The following is a 5,941-nucleotide window of genomic DNA, read 5'->3' on the forward strand; positions in this document are numbered from 1 at the left end:
GTTTCAAAAAAGCCCAGAGGAGACTTTGTTCTCTGGTTAAGTCTCACAAAGAGAAGTTTGAACAAGCATAGCAAGCTTAGAAAGGCAAAATATAAAATATATGGTTCAAGTATTAAAGGCATACCAGGAAGTGAAATGGAGCAAAATCTTGTGTTCTAGGAGATAACAGATTAAGGGAGTGGGACCTTGGGGCAAGATTCTACCCAGCTAAATTAAATCCAGGCATGGTGGTACACACCTTTGATCTCAAGAAACAGGCATGCTGATCTCTGCATTCAAGGTCAATCTACAGAGCAAGATCCAGGATAGCCAAGCTTAGGCAGTGAAGGATTTGGAAAACAGAAAGCCAGTGACAATGTAATAGTACAAGGGAGTCATGTTCTAGTTACTGCAAGCAGCAGAACTCAGCAGCTTCAGCCATGTGGCTCTGGCTCTAGAGTTAAGAATGGAAGGAACTACTGGGAAAATTGATGCTGGTTAGCTGGAGCTAAGGAATTAGCAGTGATTAAGAAAAGACCAGCATCACTGAGGTGAAATCTTCTGGAAATTGTTTTCTGAGAGCACTAAGAAGCTGAGTTCCAGAGATACCCAAGGTTGTACCTCATGCTGCGGCTGGACTTGGTAATGTGTAAGAGTCACTCAGGTGGTAATGCTTGTGAAGGAATGAAGGGATCATTGAGAGAAGCTGAGGCTTAGCACTGTGAGAAGCCTGGGAAGGCCATTGGAGAAGGTGAAGCCTCAGCTGTAGTTGATGGCCCAGGACTGAGGGGGTCATGCAAAGGATTTGAGGCTTGGCACCCTGAAGAGAGCCTATGAGAGGCTATTGGTGAAGCCTAATTGGAGTGGAACACCCCAGTGTATTGGAGATGTCAGTACCATGGGATGATCACCAGGAACAGCAGCCGTAGTGGAGTGGATCAACCTGAGCTTAGAGTGCTACAGAGGGCAGAGCTGGAAAAGTGATGCCAGCCCTTAAGAGGAGTCCAAAAGATCAAGTGGAATCCCAGACACTGAAACAAGAAGCTGTAACATCGAAATTGCCTTGGAGACTCAAAGATGTTAAAGATGCCAGAGCCATGGGATACATGCTGAGGAAAGCTGCTAACAGAAAGTGGAATCAGCCCAGGAGAAAGCAGTTTGTTGCAGTCAACAAAGATGAAAAAGGAGTGGAGATCTTAAGACCGCTTTGACATCAGCCATGGAGATGCAGAGTTTGGAGTTTGCCCAGCTGGTTTCCTGCCTTGCTTTGGGGATTACAGTTAATTAAGTTGAATGAATCTCAGAAGAGACCTTGAACTTTGGACTTTTAACATTGTTGTGACTACTATAGACTATGAGGACTTTGAAAGTTGGACTAAATGCATTTTGCATTATGCTATGTTTAAATATGGCCCCCATAGACTCATGTTTTTGAACAAGTCTATGGGGACCAGGGAGTGGAATGTGATGGTTTGTATATCCTTGGACCAGGGAGTGGCACCATCTGGAGGTGTGGCCTTGTTAGAATAGGTATGACCTGGTTGGAATGGGTGTGACACTGTGGGTGTGGGTATAAGATCCTCACCCTAGTTGCCTGGAAGTCAGTCTTCCACTTTCAGCCTTTGGATGAAGACATAGAACTCTCAGCTCCTCCTGCGCCATGCCTGCCTGGATACTGCCATGCTCCCACCTTGATGATAATGGACTGAACCTCTGAACCTGTAAGCCAGGCCCAATTAAATGTTGTTTTTTTTTTTATAAGACTTGCCTTGGTCATGGTGTCTGTTCACAGCAATAAAACCCTAACTAAGATAATGGGATCCAACTCCTAGACAGAGAACCACTGCTGCCAGGAGGATTAGCCTCTGCCAGGGATGAACTCTCTTATTGGTGTAACAGAGTGGTCAGGCTTGAGATCACATACTTACAAATAATAAAACCAAATGCAGAAGTTGCATTTATATTTGATTTATGCATAACATAACATATACATATATGGAAAAAATAAGAAGGATTCAAGGGATCCTAGCTGGGAGGAGCTGGAGATCGGAAAAGGTGGATTGATATAATTCTATTTCAATTAAATCATATATATATAGAAAGAGAGAAAGTGGATCATTCTACATAGTTCTGGGTGGTCTAGAACTCACTATGTAGACCATACTGGCTTAGAACTCAGAATAATCCATCCACCGCTGGATCTTGAGTATTGGAGTTAAAGGCATGTGCCACTATTTCCAACTAAAAATCATAGATGATAGATAGATGGATAGATAGATAGATAGATAGATAGATAGACAGTACACATAAATGTATAGATATACATATATAGTTAGTTATTCAGAAAAATTATAAAGCCATGTATATTAATTACAGTTGAGAAAGAAAGAAGGAAGTAGTCTCAGTTCAGACTCTGTGTGTGTGTGTGTGTGTGTGTGTGTGTGTGTGTGTGTGTGTGTGTGTGTGTGTGTTTTAATAACATCTGATTTAAATATAGGAAATCAGAGTCTTAAAGACAGATTAGAAAATGGAAAATGACAGTTTAAGCTCTTGGAAATAGCCACCCAGACCAATAAAAAAAAGCATATAGAATAGCAGAAGGAGCAAGATTATGCTTCCAAACAGAAGACGGGGAATTGTCCTCATGCGTCATGATGGCTTTTTGGAAATACTAGGTATTTAGTAACCTGTTGCTACGTATAGAGGAGTTTTAATTCAGCAACATGGCTTCTCTGACAAGGGATCACATCCAAGATCTTCTAGGTCTGTATGATACACTTGGAATCCAGCACACCTTTAGTACCAGAAGACAGGGGCAAGCAGATCTCTTGAGTTCAAGGGTAGCCTGGTATAGATCAAGTTTCAGGTAAAGGAAAGCTTAGGTCCAGGAGTGGCTGTATATCTTCAATCCCAGCACTCAAAAGACAGAGGCATGCAGATCTCTATGTTCTAGTCGGTCAGTTCAAGTGAGTCAGTAAATTGCTAATTAGTGCAGTGGAGCTCATGGCAGAAGTTCAAGGGGTTCAGAGGCAGTTTTTCCAGGGACGGTTTTACAGACAGGTTGAAGAGAGAACAAGCTAGACACAGGTTAAGACAGAATGAGCTACAGAATGAGAAAGAAACAGGATATTTGAGCAGATTGGTAGAGTTAGTTTGAGGCCAAGCAGAGCGATTCAGAAAGAAGCTGAGAGAAGCCAGTTTGGATCAATTAGCTTGGAGAAGAGTTTGAGCCAGAACATCTGAGTTGAACCAGCCAACCAGAATCCAGAATGATCTAGAAAGGATGAACTTATTCAGCAGTAATCTTCTGAGATGATAATTAAATAAAGCAAATAAAATATACATTTTTCATTTAATGAAATTAAAGTGTAGTTGATGAGGTCTTCCTTCTTATCCTATACACACATCTTAGAGGAAGCTCCAGACAACAGGTCCCCTAGAGTGCCTTACACAACTCAACTTTGTGTGTACACTAAGGACCCTGACTTCCAGGTACGGATACCAGACAGCCCCAAGATGCAATCCTTAGTCTCAGAAAGTAGCTCCAAGGAGACTGTTAGTTCCTAGACCTCCCCTCTCTGGCTTCCCTTTTCAAAGCATCCTCCACTTGCTGTGTGGTCCTAAAAGTCAAACAAAAGATGTCCATACCTCTCAAGTGCAACATCCTATAGGTTCTATATATTCACCGAGGCCAAGATGACCCCATTCGATCTAATGAGACAGTGTATGTCAACTTAAATGTGTTTTTAAGGTATATTCACTCAGGGATACTGAAGACCATAGAAGGAAACTGCCATGCAAGATATACATTCAATCTGCTAGTTTCAGCTACATTTCTTTAAATTTTCAAAATAGTAAAAAGTGCAGTAAGCAAGTGATATGTGCTTGTCTAAACCATGGAATAGCTGTCACTAAAGATATACCCATATTGGCTGCCTCTTCTGTTTCCAAGATGGCTACTTCTGTTGACCTATGTTTATAACAGAACTTCTGTAACACTGAGGGAGAAGCCTATCCTTCCCCAAAAACTCCAAACCAAAGGCACAAATATTATGGATCTCTGTAGGAATCAAGGGTGTTGAATTTGAATAATGGTTCAGGAACAAGAAGAATGGAGCCTAGGGATATACTCCAAGTAAACTCTCAGGCTGCTTAGAGACAGACATACATCAACCACCTTCTGATAGCATCTCTGCTATTCATCTTAAAATCAGTGTACACATCTCTTGTTATTGTAGGCACTTCAAAGATATGTTTTGCTTAATCTGTACTATCTATGATCTATATTTAGTCGATAGTAGAGCTTTACAGAAATAAGAGCAGAGACTGTTAGGATCTGGGAATCTTTCCATTTTTCTCTTAATGTTTGAAAATGTGATGACTGTCTCCATAGCTAGGTATGGCATAGTTCTTAGTTCTGCTTTGCTCAAATCCTTTGCAATGACCCCATTGGGAACAAGATGCAGTCAACTCATGGACAAAGACAAGTTCAGTAATTGACTCAGCCTCCTCCTCTCTTCCAGTTACGTACGAACTTCTCTACTGAAACCTGCTTGTTGGATAATCTCATAGCACTGACAAACAAAACTAAACAAAAAACTGTTTATAGTGGATGGCAATCAGGAGAACTCTTCAAAGCCAACTCAAACTTGGGGCAACTTCTATAGACAAGGGACACGGGTTTCATTTAAAACATAAAATAAAATTCCTACAATATAATTGGTATGTATAATATAAAGGCAACTATTATTAACAAATAAAATTTTTTCATCTTTATGTGAGTAGTTATTATAGTTCAGCCTGAGATTTCCCTCAAAGAAAGGCCCATGGGTTCACACCCAGTCATGTAGTAGTGGGACTTATTGAGACTCTTTGGAGGCCAAGCCTTGTGGGAGGTCCTTAAGACATTGGTAATGTGTCCTTAGAGGGAATTGTAGTACTATAGTGGCTCCCTTTCTGTTATCTCTTTGCTATAAGTTGAACAGCTTTGCACTAGACACAACTTGCTGCCTGACGTCAGGTCCAAAGTATTGGGGCTAATTGATCAGGGACTGGAGTTCTAAACTATGAGCCAAAATAAATCTTTTCTCTTCATAATTTACTTATGTCATGCATTTATTTCATGGTAGAGAAGGAAAGCTATCTAATATAGAAGTTACATGTTGTTCATATGTTTCAAAATAGTTCATTAATCATTTGAGGAAATAAAATGATAGGTTCAATAAGCAGGTAAAATTGTTATCCCAATGGCTGTCCTACAGTAAATTCAACTCTTTTTACCAAAATATACTCACGCTGATCAGACCTGATCTTTTAAAGGCCGAATGGTTCTTGGAGTAATTGGATTGTTAAGTCTTCACTTAAACAAAGTGGTGTAGTAGCCACATGATATTATGTATAAGAATGTGGAGAAATATGTATATAGAGATACTGGCACCTACCATAAATGAAATTTTCTTAATTACATCCCAAAAAATAAGTAGTATAGACTTTCCGTTTGTAACTAGCTTTTATTGAAGTTACCTCTTCCCCATGACAGTGTCTCCTTTTATAAGTAAATAACTGCAATATTAAAGTGCAGGTGGCTCCAGGAGACATGGAGGTGACTAAAGCAGCCCAGCAACTCTCTTACCACTCATGCTGAAGTGAGTTTTCTTGCTCACCCAATGACCTAACTAAATTACATGAAATGATTTTTCCTCTCTCAAACCCCTATACAATTATGTGGAGGCAAGACCCCAATAAACACAGAATCTGTCTGCTTCAGACACAAGCACTTCTTAGCACTAGAATTTAAGTAAGGCCTGGAGTGTGGATTATTTCCTCAAAGCAGCAAAATTGTTGATCACAGTGGATTCCAGGAATATTATTTGAAGGACCTGCTGTCAAAATTGATTAGTGCATTTTAAACATGACAGACTTGCAATCTGACTTCCTTTTCCAAACACAGGAACTGGATATA

This window comes from Mus musculus, chromosome 12, assembly GCF_000001635.26.
Source record: "Mus musculus strain C57BL/6J chromosome 12, GRCm38.p6 C57BL/6J".
Classification (NCBI taxonomy): Eukaryota; Metazoa; Chordata; class Mammalia; order Rodentia; family Muridae; genus Mus; species Mus musculus.